The 14824-nt window shown below is 37.6% G+C and overlaps 1 non-coding gene across 1 annotated transcript; it reads right to left on the reverse strand.

Annotated features, from left to right (window-relative positions):
* Positions 1-5213: 5213 nt before the first annotated feature.
* On the reverse strand, positions 5214-5417 carry LOC113831530. Its single transcript, XR_003483116.1, has one exon. It is a non-coding gene; the product is annotated as a small nucleolar RNA SNORA73 family (small nucleolar RNA).
* Between the last annotated feature and the right edge of the window lie 9407 nt (positions 5418-14824).

The following is a 14824-nucleotide window of genomic DNA, read 5'->3' on the forward strand; positions in this document are numbered from 1 at the left end:
TACCATGAAACACTTTGTGTAAGATAAAGTTACATTTTAAGATTTAATTACTATTCCTAAGAGATCCATGAAACAAAAGTGCCTCTGATCTGCAAGCCCCTTGCCCAAGGACAGACAGTTCCTGATATGCTGGAGGTTATTGTTTAATGAACCACATTCTTTTAATCCCAGTAAACAAGTTGGTTTGACCCATTTGTACAGATCTGCTTGATCCCATATGTGCAGGAGTTTCACAGGAGGGAGGTACATCAGGATATATGCTTGCCCCTGATTGGACATGATGGGAAATGCAGTGAATTATGAGTTTTACTACTTAAATCTTTCCAAACTATGATTCTGGGTCATTTGCCAGGAAACTGGGTATGGACCTGGCTGGATCCCATCCACCTGGCCAGTATTTAATTAAAGCTTGCTTCAAATTGGGCTTTAAACTGTGGTAGTGGTTTTATTCTGAATCATTGGGATTAACACCTAACATGAAACAATGGAGATTATTTATGCGTAAATCACCAGGTTGCAGAGGGAGAAAAAGTCTCAAAAATTAAGTTAGCCTTCAGCTTGGGACACAATTAGAGACTAGCATTATGTTAAAGGAGGAAAAGGAAGAAAACAGAATCAGTTGGTCCTTAACAATTCTAGTTGTGTGGGGCATGAAAAAAATATTATTTCAAAGTTAAAAGATAAATTGGTGAGAGGAATGGGATATTGCTGTGAAGAACCTGGCAATGTGTTTTTTTTTTGGGGGGGGGATGTGAAAGATGTTAGAACTTTGGGGCAGAAAAAAAATTTAAAACATACAGTTTGGAGAGAAAAATTGGGGGTGGGTTGGGGGGATTGGGGGTAGCTTTACAATGCAGCCTTCAGGTTTTACTGGATGAGATGCTGTCATTGTTATGGAGATGACTGTCATTAAGGAGAAGCCTCCTCTGGACCAGAATAAAGGACAGGGTGCTCTCAGAGCAAGGCCCCACCCAACTATGCTTTCAACTCTAAGGAATGCCACTGAATTGCTGCAGCTAGTGCTGCCAGGGTCCATCCTGAGCTAGGAGCTGAATTTGGCAGCGTTGTCAGCTGTTGTCTCTAAAGGCATGAAGATTGCAGTAGTGAAGGATCACTGATTGATTCTTCCTTTGAGGTTTCAGAATGCCAGGCAGTATGTGTCAAGAGTATATCATGGCATAAAGACCATCAGACCCACAAGGCTGTGACAGGCCACCTGACAGAACTGTGAATATGAAACCTTGTTTGCAGTGGAGAAGGCAAAATGTTGGAGATACTAAGGCTAGGAGATATCTGCTAAAGAGAGCTGTACACATACAAGTGGGAACAGTCTGACAAAGAAGTCTATATCACAGAAAGAAAATCTACAGTGATAGTCTTCTAAGACATTTGAAACTGAAGTCCCAGATTTATGGAGTACAGGAATTAATGTTTTTCTTGCTTGCTTATGGTCTTGCTTTGGTCCAGTATTTCCTTACTATGATGTCATTACCCACTTTGTACATAGTGTGTCATTAATTGGATATGATTTGCATTTTGGATTTGCGGAGTATTAAAATTAAGACATAACTTTGAGTCTCAGAAGAGTCATTAGATTTTGAATTTCGAAGCAGTATTAAGACTGGGAAAGACTATAGGGGTATTGGAAATTGAACCAAGTTAATTTTATATTCTGATATGAGCATTAAGGATATGAGGTATGGAGTTAGATTTCAGTGCTTTAAATGAGAAATCTTCCCACAGGTGTTTGTATACTTGGTTCATAGATAGTGGGGCTCTTGCATAGGCTTAGAAAATGAGACCTTACTGGAGGAAGTAGGTATCTAGGCTTTCAGAGTTTAAAGTCTTACCCCAGTTCTAGTAAACGTTCTCTATTCTATACTTATAGCTTAAGATATTAGCTCACAGATTCCTTTTCCTGCTTCCATGCCTGCCAATTGTTGCCAACTTATCCATCTGGAACTGAAAGACCCTGGAGGCTCTGGCCCCCAGAATCTTGGCCCAGGACCATGGCCACCCCAATCACCATGTGGAGGTAAAAGCTTGATGCAAACAGCAAGAGGTTTTATTGCAGTTGTTTAATGAGCTAGCCCCATGTTAGCTCAGGCCTTTCATCCATCCACCATGGCAGATGGCTAAAAAACATGCCTCGAAGCCATGGCACAGAGATCTTATAGGGCAGCATAAGGGGAGTGTCTAGTGGTACACACAGGCTCAGGATTGGTGTGCCTCCAGGCTTGTAGGGCTTGCTTTGTGTTGATTGGTCTGCTGGTTGTTACGGCTTGAGTACTTGTATTACAAGTACTCATCAGGATGCCCATTTGTTTTCAGATGGGATCTGGGATCAAACTGGAGGGCATATGATTACAAAACAAAGACTGTACCATCAAAGGTATCTCCTTAGTCTTGTAATTACTTATTGATGCTCATAAATCATATTATTGTGAAATGTACCAGGTAAATGTGGTTTCTACTTCTTAGCTGGTAAACTTAACCTATAAAAATCTACAACAAATCCATGCAGTTAGCAATTATTTTGTTTACACTATAGATCTGACTAATGCAAATGCAAAATTTGAAAGGAGAAAATAATAATCTGTTGTAAAAATAATATGATGAAATAATAGAAATGTGCAGTATTAATAATTGTCAAAAAAGATATTTTAACATTATTAGTATCAAAGGATGGCTTAGTGATTTTATGTATTTTAAGAAAGAATTTACATCAATTTTAAATAAACAAAGCATTTATTTTATCCACCCTAACAGTGTTGTTGAAAATGACTGCTGATTTAATTATTAGAATTCCAATACTCATGTGGGAGAGCTGACTGCTATAAAAATTACATATTATTATTAGATTATTAATATTAATAAAAAGGTATTTTGGAAATAATGTAGGTTAAATTTTGAATAACTGTGACAGGTTTTAATTGATCAGTCATTTAGCTAAGTCCATCTCATAGTCTAAAGTATACATTTGCAAAAAAATTACCTAAGACATTAAGTAGAAATCAACTACATCAAAAGGATCAATGTGGGACAAAATTGATTGTTCAGACCTTATTAGTGCTAGACTTTAAACAGATGAATTGATGAGTCTAAAGTAATCACCTACAGAATTATTGTCTTGTGGAGTATTTTTATACAGTAATGGAAACTGTTTTCAAATAATGTCCCTATAAAAAGACCAGGAGGACTTTTCATATCTAATTCCAAATACCTAGATATTTCAAATTTCTCAACAATTCTAATCCAATGGTTGATAATTTCAGTAAACAATAGTAAATAAAGTAAAAGAGGAAGATTTCTTGCTTTTAATGGGTAAGCAAATGTATATTTCTACAATTGATTAGTTACTTTCATTATCCTCAAATTTTATCTGAAAACCATGATGCAGTCTCATCTTTAAAAGATATAGTATAAGATATATAACTCAATACATATATCCAAACATATTTTTCAAATGGTTGAATATTATAAAGCTTAAATTAATAATGTTAAATACTTAATCAAAGACTTTTTTAGGAAGAGAAAATAAAATGTTAACTAGCAGTCTCCATTATAAACTAGCAAAGCTCTCAAATGTAACAGGTTTTTCAGTGCTACTAGCCTGGTCCAAAATAACCACACAGAGATTAATTAATTACATATGCTCAGCCAATAGCTTAGGCTTGTTACTTATTAGCTCTTTCAGCTTAACCCATATTTCTTATGTACACTCTACCTCATGTTGGTATCTTTTTTTTTTATCATGGCATGTCCATCTCCTCCTTCCTCTGTGCCTTCTTTGTGACGCTCACTCTTCTTCTTCCCATCATTCTCTCTATATATGGCTCTCCTGCCTATCCTCTCTCTCTACCTAGCTATTGACCAGTTGGCTCTTTATTAAACCAATGAGAGCAAAACATCTTCACAGTGTACAAAAGGATTATTCCACAGACTTCAAGTACAACAATTTGTTTCCTAAAAGTAACATTCAAAATTGTGATAAAACTAGATTGCAATATAAGAAAAAAATTGTTTCTCATTAACAGCGTAAAGTATACTTGGGAGGGACAGCAGTTGGCATGGGTGTGAGGTAATATACTCAGTGTATGTAAGTAACCCTTAAACATATTTTTATATTAAAGGAAGAATGAAAATATTGCCGCATGGATGATTAGGTAAAAGAATGAAATTTATATATTTAAGCTCATCATCATAATCATTAAATAAAAATGATACAACAGGGGCTATAAGATTATTCCAGGATTAAGATTGTCTGATACTATGCATCAGGACCTGCGTTTATATTCAGTGTCAATGTTCAGTGTGTTGGGGTCCCTGGTTAAGGTCTCATCAAAATCAGAACACAGGAGAGGCAAAATAGAAGCAACTGCATGTCACACTTTATTTTTGTAGCACTTTTATACATAAGGTATTTGAGGCTGAGATGTAACACTCAGCATTACATGCAAAAACTACATTAAAGGAGATTAAACAAGTCTAGAGGGAAGTTGAGCAGCTAGAACATGTCCTGAGATCTCTCCCTGAAAGCTGAAGTGCTGTAGGATCCAATAATTGCATTGAGAATGCAGAAAAATCAGGTAACACAGCAAGCACTTTGTGAGGTTGGGAAGTTATGGACATTACGATGGAGGTGCCATAAAGCAAATAAATGATACTGAACCAGAGAGGGACTTAGTCAAACTTACTATAACAGATTAATTGATGAATGTGTGAAGAAAGGATGAGTTATAGAAATATTAACTTCGGGCACATTATAAAATGATAATTGAAACATTACAGGTAAGAAATTACAAAAGCCTTTGCTGTGACAGTGGTAATGAACTATGTAAAGAGGAGATAAATATTTAAGATACTGATTTAACCTGACTTAATGATTCTAATTCTTTTATACTTATAGGTTTCAGGCATACCCAGTATAGCTTACCCTTGCCTGAGCCTAGCTGCTGTTCCCAGCTACTTTAGTCCTTCATAGGATTATCATTTCTTTGTTGGACCACATAGGAAAGACAATTTGAGAAGAATTGATAATTCTTACAAATTTGTTGAGAATTTTTTGGAAATAAAAATCTACAGTTCTTAAAGACTTTGTTTTTCATTGAAAAGATCTGTTTTTGTTATAAACAGAACATTATTTTTTTCAAAAAGAAGCACAAACTTTAGATTCCCAAAAATGGAACACTGAAACCCTTAGCACCTCAGATTTTTGTTTCCTGCAATGGTTGTCTCCTCAGTCACCATCCACAGGACTCTATAAAATCATAGGAATATACAGGCACAGAATCAAAGCCAAGCTTCATAAACAACATCGTGGAAAAGGACTGTACATCACGGGGGAGGGCACTATGCTCCCCTATGCCACTAGGACATACCCTGGGGACAGTGACCTCGAAGGGTATCTACATTGGATAAACGGAACATTTATAGAATGTTATATAATTTATAGAATGTTGTTATCTCTTATTGTGAAGAAACATTAATCTAATACCTTCTATATCCTAGACTTTTAAAGAACCCATGATATTCTACAATGCCATGTATGGCTACATATGGTGTTCTGATTTTAACATTAAGGAAACAACAATGGCAAAAGGGTCCCTTCAAACTTGGGGTTTAAAAAGTGATAAATATTAATGTGATGCAAATATTCACCACTATATTAAAAAAAGAAAGTTGCTAGTTTCAAATTGGTGAGTGAGAAACTAAAAGGAACTTATGAGGAACGGAGAGAACAAAATAATATATGAAATATTCCTCAAGTGCCTAAGAGAGTAACAAAAAGCTAATATGCATGAAAATAAGAAAGAGTGACAGTGATACATCATGTAGGTCTAAGGAGGAGGCAGAGAAAGGATGAGGCAGATACTGTCAGCCTAAGAACAATCTATATTTATATATAAATGATAGCATCAGGAGAGTATTGAATACACAGGAAAATAGAAAATGACAATGCTTTTAAAGGCTCAGTTCAAGGTGTGGTTTGGATGAGAATGGTGACCACAGGCTCATGTGTTTGAATGTTGCTCCCCAGCCAGCAAAATTGTTTGACAAGGATTAAAAGATATCACCTCGTTGAAGTAAATGTGATATTGGAGGTAGGCTTTGAGGTTTCAGAAGCCTATGACAAACTGAATCTTCTGTCTCTGTCTTCTGAACTGGGTATAAACTCTTGACTACTGTTTGTTATGCTGTTCTTGACTCCACCCCCTATCTTCTCCATTTCATTTATTTAAATTAGAAACACGATTGTTTTACATGTCAGTCCCAGTTCCTACTCCCTCCCTCCTCCCCTTTCCCCCACTAACACCCTCCCTATCCCATACCATTTCTGTTCCCCAGGGAAGGTGAGCCTTCCATGCGGGGGACTTTAAGTCTGTCATATCCTTTGCAATAGGGTCTATGCCCTCCCCTGTGTGTCTAGGCTGAGAGAGTATCTATGTGAAATTGGCTCCCAAAGTCTATTCCTATGCTAGGGATAAGTACTGATCAACTAGAAGAGGCCCCATAGATTTCTGAGGACTCCTCACTGACACTCATATTCATGGGGTCTCGATCAGTTCCATTCTGGTTTCCCAGTGATCAGTCTGGGGACAAAGAAACCCCCTTAATCAGCTCAGCTGTTTCTTTGGGTTTCGCCAGCCTGGTCTTGATCACTTAGCTCATCGCTCTTCCTGTTCTGCAACTGGATTCCAGTTCAGTTCAGTGTTTAGTTGTGGGTATCTGCTTCTACTTCCTTAGCTGTTGGATGAAGGCTCTAGGATGGCATTTCAGTTGGTCCTTAATCTCATTATCAGGGGAGGGCATTTAAGGTAGCCTCTCCACTGTTGTTTAGATGGTTAGTTGGTGTCATCCTTGTAGATGTATGGACATTTCCCAAGTGACTGATTTCTCTTTAACCCTAAAATGGCTCCCTCTCTGATGGTGTCTCTAATTTTGTTTTCCTTTATTCTTCCCCCTACACAACCTTCCTGCTAACTTTTTTCCTCCTCACCCATCCTCTTCTCCTCTTCTCATTCTCCTAGTTCCCTTCCCCCAACCCCCATGTTCCCAATTTGCTCAGGAGATCTTGTCCCTTTCCCCTTCTCCAGGGGACCATGTATTTCTATCTTAGAGTCCTCCTTGTTTCCTAGCTTCTCTGGTGGTGTGGATTGTAAACTGGTAATCCTTTGCTGCATGTCTACAATCCATATATGCATTGAGTAGAAACCATCTTTGTCTTTTTGTGACTGGGATACCTTGCTCATAATGGTTTCTTCTAGTTCAATCTATTTGCCTTCAAATTCCATGATTCTTTTTTTTCCCACTGAGTAGCACTCCATTGTGTAAATGTACCACATTTTCTGTATCCATTCTTCAGTAGAGGGTCATCTAGGATTCTTGCAGGTTCTGACTATTAAAAATAATGCTGCTATGAACATAGTTGAACAGACATCCTTGTTGTATGAATGTGCTTCTTTGGGGTATATGCCTAAGAGTGGAATTGCTGGATCTTGTGGGAGACTCATTCCCATTTTCCTGAGGAAGAGCCATAATGATTTCCAAAGTGGTTGTACAAGTTGGCAGTCCCACCAGCAGTGGAGGAGTGTTCCCCTTTCTCCACATACTCTCCAGCATAAGTTATCATTGGTGTTTTTGATTTTAGCTATTCTGATGGGAGTAACATGGTATCTCAGAGTTGTTTTGATTTGCATTTCCCTGATGGCTAAGGATGTTGAACACTATCTTATGTGTCTGTCAGAGATTTTAGATTCCTCTATTGAGAATTCTTTATTTAGTTCTGTACCCCACTTCTTGAATTCTTAGTGAATTTTGGAGATCAGCCCTCTGTCGAATGTGGGGGTTGGTGAATATATTTTCCCATTCTGTGGGCTGCCATTTTGTCTTGCTGACTGTGTTTTTTTGCCTAACAGAAGCTTCTCAGTTTCAGGAGGTCCCATTTATTGTTGATCTCAGTGTTTGTGCTACAGTTATAATGTTCAGGAAGAGGTTACCCGTACAAATTCACTGAAGGGTATCTCCCACTTTCTCTTCTAGAAGTTTCAGTGTGGCTGGATTTATGTTTCAGTCTTTTATCCACTTGCACTTAAATTTTCTATGTGGTGATAGACATGGTTCTATCTGCAGTCTTCTACATGCCAGCATTCAGTTATGCCAGAACCATTTGTTGAAGATGCTTTCTTTATTCCATTGTATAACTTTAGCTTCTTTGTCAAAATCAGGTGTTTTTAAGTATGTGAGTTAATATCAAGGTTTTCAATATGATTCTATTGATCTACCTGTCTGTTTTTGTTGCAATACCAAGCTGTTTTTAGGACTATAGCTCTATAATAGAACTTGAAGTGAGGGATAGTGATGCCTCTGGAATTTCCCTTATTGTACAGGGTTGTTTTGGCTATCCTGGGTCTTTTGTTTCTCCATATAAATTTGAGTATTGTTCTTTCAAGGTCTGTGAAGAATTGTTCTGGTATTTTGATGGGGATTGCATTGAATCTGTAGATTGCTTTTGGCAAGATTGCCATTTTTCCTATGTTGATCCTACCTATCCAAGATCATGGGATATCTTTCCATTTTCTGGTTTCTTCACTAATTTCTTTTTTTAAAGAGTCAAAGTTATTGCTATACAGGACTTTCACTTTTTTGGTTAGTGATACCCCAAGATATTTCATGTTGTTTGTGGCTATTGTAAAGGGTGACGTTTCTCTGATTTCTTTCTCAGCCCTCTTATCATCTTTACATTGTAGGACTGATGATTTTTTTTTTATTTAATCTTGTATCCTGCAACTTTGCTGTAGGAGTTCCCTGTAGAGTGTTTTGGGTGACGTATGTAAACTATCAAATCATCTGCAAACTGTGAAAGTTTAATTTCTTCCTTTCCAATTGATATCCCTTTGATCCACTTTTGTTATCTTATTGCTATAGTAAGCACTTCAAGTACAATATTCAGATATGGAGAGTGTGTCTGGTCTTGATCTTGATTTTATAGAAATCATGTTGAGTTTCTCTCCATTTAGGTTGATGTTGGCCGTTGGTTTACTGTATATTGTTTTCTCATTGTTCAGGCATGTTCTGGTTATCCATGATCTCTCCAGGTCTGTTATCATGAAGGGGTGTTGGAAAGGCTTTTCCAGTATCTAGTGAGATGATCATGTGGTTTTTCTTCATCAGTTTGTTTATATGGTGGATTTCATTGATAGATTTTTTTGAATGTTGAAACAACCCTGCATCCAGAGAATGACGCCTACTTGATCATGGTGGATGGTTTTGCTGATTTGTTCTTGGATTCGATTTGCCAGTATTTTATTGAGTATTTTTGAATCAATGTTCATTAAAGATATTGTTCTTTACTTCTCTTTCTTAGCTGTGTCTCTGTGTGGCTTGGGTACCAAGGTAATTGCAGCCTCATAAAAAGAGTTTGGCAATGAACCTTCTGCTTCTATTTTGTGGAACAATTTGAGGAGTATTGGTCTTAACTTGTCTTTAAATTTCAGGTAGAATTCTGCACTAAAGCCATCTGGTCATGGACTTTTTTTGTTTGGGAGACTTTTAATGACTGTTTCTATTTCCTTAGGGAATATAGGTCTGCTTAAAATGCTTATCTGTACTTAATTCAATTTTGGTAAGTGATATCTGTCCAGAAAATTGTCACTTTCTTTTAAATTTTCCAATTTTGTGGAGTACAGGTTTTCAAAGTATGACCTGAAGATTCCCTGGATTTCCTCGGTGTATGTTGTTATGTCCCCCTTTTCATTTCTGATTTTTTTTAATTTGCATGTTCTCTCTCTCTGCCTTTTTGTTAGCTTGGATAAAGATTTGTCTATCTTGCTGATTTTCTCAAAGAATCAACTCTTTTGTTATATTGATTCTTTGAATTGCTTTCTTTGTTTTGACTTTATTTATTTCTGCCCTCCGTTTGATTATTTCCTGGTGTCTACTCCTCCTGTGTGTATTTGCTTCCATTTATTCTAGAGCTTTCATTTGTGATGTCAACTTTCTTGTGTGAGTGTTCTCTAGTTTCTTCATGTGAGTAGTTAGAACTATGAACTTTCCTGTTAGTACTGCTTTCAAAGTGTCCCATAAGTTTGGATATGTTGTGTCTAAATTTTCATTGAATTCTAGGAAGTCTTTAATTTCTTTCTTTATTTCTTCCTTGACCCTGGATTGGAGCAAATCACATTGTTCAATTTCCTTGAGTTGGTAGGTTTTCTGCAATTTGTGTTGTTCTTGAATTCTAACTTTAAAGCATGGTAGTCTGATAAGACACAGGGGGTTATTTCAATTTTTTTGTACCCTGTTGAATTTTGCTATTTTGCCAAGTATGTGGTTGGTTTTAGAGAAGGTTTCATGTGGTGCTGAAAAGACAATTCTTTTGTGTTTGGATAGAATGTCCTGTAGATGTCTGTAAATCCCAATTGAGTCATAATGTCTGTTAGTTCCTTTGCCTCTTTGTTAAGTTTCTGTCTGGTGGTCCTATCCAGTGTTGAAAGTGGGGTGTTGAAGTCTCCCACTATAACTGTGTGAGGTCTTACTTGTGAACTGAGTTTTAATAATGTTTCTTTTAGGAAAGTCGGTGCCCTTTTATTTGGGAAAAAATTTTTAGAATTGAGACTTCTTCCTAATTTATTTTTTTTGTGTTTTATATGAGATGACTGTCTTCATCTCTTTTGATTGATGTTAGTTTTAAGTCTAATTTGTTAGGTACTAGGATAGTTTTGCCAGCTGGTTTCTTGGGTCCATTTGATTGGAATATCTTATCACAACCCTTTGTTCTGAGGTAATGAATGTCTTTGAAGTTGAGGTGTGTTTCTTGTATGGGGCAGAAGAATGGATTCTGTCTTTGAATCCATTCTGTTAGTCTGTATCTTTTTGTAGGTAAGTTAAGGTCATTAATTTTGAGGGTAATTAAAGACCATTGAGTGCTTATCCTTGTTTGTTTCTGATTTGTTTTTTGTAGTGGTATTGTGTGTGGATTTACCCTGCTGTTTCTTTTGGCTTTTGGTAAAGTGGGATTACCTATTGCCTATGTTTATGTGAGTGTATTCAACTTCCTTAGGTTGGAGTTTTCCTTCCAGTACTTTCTGTAGGGCTGGATTAGTAGCTATTTATTGTTTAACTCTGGTTTTGTCATGGAATATCTTGTTTTCTCCATCTATAGAGATTGAATGCTTTTCTTGGTATAATAGTCTGGGCTGGCATCTGAGGTCTCTTAGTGTTTGGAGAATATCTATCCAGGACCTTCTGGCTTTTAGAATTTCTATGGAGAAGTCCACTGTAATTGTAATAGGTTTTCCTTATATGTTACTTGGCCTTTTTCCTTTGCTTTTCTTAATATTCTTTCTTTATTCTGTATGTTTGGTGTTTTAATTATTATGTGATGTGGGGAATTTTTTGTGGTCCACTCTATTTGGTGTTCTGTAGTCTTGTTGTACTTTCATTGGCATGTCTTTCTTTAGGTTGGGAAAGTTTTCTTCTATGATTTTGTTGAATGTTTTCTGCACCTTTGATTTATATTTCTTCACCTTCTTCTATACCTATTATTCTTAGGTTTGGCCTTTTCACAGGGTCTTCTATTTCCTGGATATTTTGTGTTAGGGATTTGTTTGACTTAAGATTTTCTTTGGTTGGTGAATCTATTTCTCCTAGTCTATCTTCAATGCCTTAGATTCTCTCTTCCATCTCTTGTATTCTGTTGGTTATGCTTGCATCTGTAGTTCATGATCATTTACCCATCTTTACTAATTCCAGTATTCCCTCAGACTGTGTTTTTTTTTTAATTGTCTCTCTCTTGTCTTTCAAGCCCCGCACTATTTGAATTGTTTCTTGCAATTTTTGGTTTCTCTTTTCTTCCATTTCTCTGAAGCATTTTCTTATTTCCTCTCTTAGGGTTTCTATCATGTGCATGAAGTTGTTTTTAAGGTTGCTCTCTTCTGCTTCATCTGTGTTGGGATGGTCAGCTATTGCTGGAATATAGTCCCTACACTCTGGTGGTGTCATATTATTTTTTCTGCTGTTGGATCTGTTCTTTCATCTTCCCATCTCTTCTTCCAGTGAGTGCAAGTGGCATCTCTTCCTCTCCTGGTGTGTATGGGTCCAAGGTTCTCTTCCCGTGGGTGTAAGATGTATGATACTTGGATGAGTCTCAAGGGGGGTGCTGGCGGGTCTGAGGCACTCACTTTCCAGGTTGGCAGCAGCCAGACTAACACAGAGATTTCAGTATACTCTGGGTTGTTTGGTCGTCAGGGACTGAGATGAACTTCCTTCAGTTCCCAGGACAGGAGTTCCCAGAGTGGCCAGGCAGAAGTTGGGCCTAAGGCAGGGGCCAAAGCAGCTTTCCCTCTTAACTACTGCTACACTTCCTGCCATGCTAGTAATGAACTAATCCTCTGAGACTGCAAGCCAGCTCCCATTTAAATGTTTCTTCTATAATTTGTCTTGGTCAGCTTACTTTGTCAGGGCATATGAACAGTGACTAGCACACAGAGGTATCACTTGTTCCAGTCTATGTGACCAGAAGTGGCCACTGGAATATGAAAAGTAAGAAATATATTGGTCTAGTAAAGTCTTAGTAGGAGATTCTCCTCTAAGATCCATGATCCCCCCAGCTCAGCATAGTTGACTAGGTTTCTAGTAACAATATTTCCCTCCTGTTGAGAGGGGTGCAATTCCAATCGGAGAACTATTGTTTACTGTTAATATGTGGGTTCCACAATTCCACCTTTAGGGATATCTTGCCATGATGGTCACCTTTGCAGTTCATAGGCATCACAACTATGCAGAACTATTGACTGATTTTCCATATGCAAACTAGTTGTCAGGGACAAGGCTTTCAAGTAAGATCCAGCTCCATCAATACATGCATTTTGTGGTGTCTTCAGTGACATGAACTGAAATTCAAATTATAGAATCCAACCAAGGGCAACAGCAAAAGCCTACAATATTTAGGCTTCAGGAGAAAAGGGGCATTGTCATCGCAAATGGCATAACTTCATACATATGTGTGCATGGTAGATAGAACACATACATACATAATACATACATACATACATACATACGTGTGTGTACATGTTACATGTAATGTGTAATTTTAGGGAAGTATGAAATGATATGTTTTCTCAAGCTTTTTCAAAAATCCTTAGTGGTATTTATCCATCTTCCCTTCTTCTTCTTCTATATTACTACCACCCTCTCCACTCACAATGAAAGCACTCCAAGCACTTCTCCCTACTTTTCAAATATCCCTGTTCACATCACTTTTAACTGGCTAGTCCCTTACCTCTATGGCACACACACACACACACACACACACACACACACACACACACAAACACACACACACACACACACACAAACACACACACACACACACACACACACACACACACAACATACTTTTTTTTTTTTTTTTTGGTTTTTTGAGACAGGGTTTCTCTGTGTAGCTTTGGAGCCTTATCCTGGAACTTGCTCTGGATACCAGGCTGGCCTTGAACTCACAGAGATCTGCCTGCCTCTGCCCCCCCCCATGCTGGGATTAAAGGTGTGCACCACCAACGCCCGGCCAGAATTCTTTTTCCTTTCCTGATTTCTGTAGTTACTCTAGGTAATAATATACATGAATATATATGTGCATATACACTTTTGTGTGTGTATTTCTATGGAGATTGCAAATTATATAGATATGATTTATCTATAAGATCAAAAGGAGGAATGTATCTAAAATATAGGAGAGTACTAGACTGAGTACCAGCCTTCAATGTCTTTTCTTTTGTATACAGTTTAAGTACAATAGAAATCTGTAATTGAACATAATTGTACATTTAAAAAAGTAAGAATATCAGAAGTCTATATTTAGCCACTTACTGCTTAAATGGGGTATGCATGAATATACACATATATAGATAGATGTGTATATACACATTTGACATGTTTACAACAATTAGTTATCTCACCATTTCAGAGTCACAGAATTTAATTGTAGTTTTCCTGGAATGGTTTTGGTGTCTTGGAAAGGGCAACTGTTTAACTTTCCAAGAATTAGCTCATGTTATATAAAACCAGTATGCTCTGTCAAAGGCATAGGTCTCTAGCACCATCTGAATTTTGCCTTCACAGCCTGCAAATCCCATGGGAAGCCTGCAGAGGCTTGAAACCATTGCAGAAGGACATTACCTGTATCTGTCCTTAGGAGTCCAGTTTCAGTCAGCTGTGCTTTATCAGCCCAATTAGGGAGCAGTGAGAAGCAACTCTGCAGAGCTCTTTAGCATCAGTCCTGCAGGTTCCATATTACCAGCATTTCCCCTCACAGCTTGGTACCTCTGGCTCCTGACATGTCAACTGCCATGAGATCTCCAGTATACTTTCAGAGCAACTGTCAAGGACTGACCTTGGAAGGCACAATGAAGAGTACTACTAGAAAGATGCACTTGTTGTAGTCTTTGCATCTGAAGTACTTGGAGTCTCAGGGCATTGTATGTCAGTTGATAATTCCCAGCTATTAAAAATGATTAGTAATAAAGATGTACACATACACGGAGAGATAACAATAGAGATGTTAGATATAGATGGTATAGGTATGGGTATAGGTATAAATATAGGTATAGAATAACCTGTCCTGCCTGCAAAATGGGCTGGGGAAATGGTGACTCTGGGATTGTGGGAGTGACCAACCAATGACAGGTCTAACTTGAAGCCCATGCCATAGGAAGCCCACAAACATTGAAATTTACAGGTAAATGTGGTTGAAACCAGAAAAGTTTATACTGAGGAAGATAACTCAAATCTCAAAAGACAAATGCTGGCATATTCTCTTATTTATGTATCT

Source organism: Cricetulus griseus, chromosome 2, assembly GCF_003668045.3.
Source record: "Cricetulus griseus strain 17A/GY chromosome 2, alternate assembly CriGri-PICRH-1.0, whole genome shotgun sequence".
In the NCBI taxonomy this organism is placed as follows: domain Eukaryota; kingdom Metazoa; phylum Chordata; class Mammalia; order Rodentia; family Cricetidae; genus Cricetulus; species Cricetulus griseus.